Source organism: Panthera pardus, unplaced genomic scaffold (assembly GCF_024362965.1).
Source record: "Panthera pardus isolate Hobbes unplaced genomic scaffold, ASM2436296v1 HiC_scaffold_21, whole genome shotgun sequence".
Lineage (NCBI taxonomy): Eukaryota > Metazoa > Chordata > Mammalia > Carnivora > Felidae > Panthera > Panthera pardus.
This window is the reverse complement of record NW_026526777.1, coordinates 11,255,848-11,257,210: the sequence shown is the minus strand read 5'-3', so window position 1 is coordinate 11,257,210 and position 1,363 is coordinate 11,255,848. Positions and strand designations below refer to the sequence as shown.

The following is a 1,363-nucleotide window of genomic DNA, read 5'->3' as shown; positions in this document are numbered from 1 at the left end:
GCATATGCCTTGTGGCTTTTGTATATTATTGCCTCTAAATGTTCTGCAGGTCTTGTGATTTCTGGACCCGATCTACTCACCTTCTGGCAACATCCTCTATTCTCCTGAGAGACTCTGAATGCCAGACTGTGCCCAATGGCATCATCTTAAGCTCTTAATATACAAAATGTTCAAATAGCCATAGCTTTTTGTTTGTTTTTGTCTCTTCATAGCACCGACTCCAGAAAAATCAGTTCTATTTTTCCCATGAATGGTTTACTTCTTGTCTCATACAGGGCCTGCAAAAGACACAGCGTTCCCCCTGCAGGAGTGCCTCCTCTCCATTTGGATTCCGTCAGCCTCCAAAAGGACCTAGTTTCTGTCTGGTGTCCAGTCTTTGAAGCATCTGATTAAATCTTCTTTCTTTCTTTTTTTACATTTATTTATTTATTTTGAGAGAACGAGGAAGAGAGCAAGGAGGGGCAGAGAGAGACGGAGGGAGAATCCCAAGGAGGCTCAGTGCTGTTAATGCAGAGCCTGATGCGGTGTTGGAGCTCACGAACCATGAGATCCTGGCCAGAGCCACCAAGAGTTGGGCCCTTACCCGATTGAGCCACCCAGGCACCCCAAAACTGAATCTTCTCTTTTTAAAAAAATTTTTTAATGTTTATTTCTTTTTCAAGAGAAAGAGATTGACAGAGTGTGAGCAGGGGAAGGGCAGAGAGAGAAAGGAAGACACAGAATCTGAAACAGACTCCAGGTTCTGAGCTGTCAGCACAGAGCCCGACGTGGGGCTCAAACCCACGAACTGTGAGATCATGACCTGAGCCGGAGTCAGACGCTCAACCGACTGAGCCACCCAGGCGCCCCAAAACCAAATCTTCTTTAAACCACAGGTATATTTAGCGAGAATGACTTCTTTTTTCTCTCCTTCTCGTGCTAAACTGTGCCGCCATCCCACTTGTAATTGTACCCACTCCTTGAAATCAGCTCTCTGGGGCACCTCACGAGAAAGAATGGGGGATGTCGCTATTTGACACGTCTTGGGCTCTGGGCCGGGCGGACACGCAGGGCGAGGAGAGGTCGGTGCCTGTGCTTCACTCCCCTTCCCTCCTGGAGCAGCCCCACCATCACCTCAGACAGACTCACGTCACTGAAACGGAAAATGTTAAGCCATCCCACTTCTCTTTACCTTTATGAATGCTTAAAACACAGTCTTGGAAAAATCTGTGGGCTCCTCACACATTCTCAGATATATTCCTTTGCTCCCGACTGAGTGAAATAATATGGCGCCCAGTGGAAGGGATCTGGGCCGTGCCAGCAGACGCTGTGGGGCTGTGCAACATATAACTGGAGGCAAGCAGTGAACACTCTCCTGACTGGG

The 1,363-nt window shown here is 48.0% G+C and overlaps 1 non-coding gene across 1 annotated transcript; it reads right to left on the bottom strand.

Annotated features, from left to right (window-relative positions):
* Positions 1 to 759: 759 nt before the first annotated feature.
* TRNAR-CCG (transfer RNA arginine (anticodon CCG)) lies at positions 760 to 844 on the bottom strand. Its single transcript has one exon. It is a non-coding gene; the product is annotated as a tRNA-Arg (tRNA).
* Between the last annotated feature and the right edge of the window lie 519 nt (positions 845 to 1,363).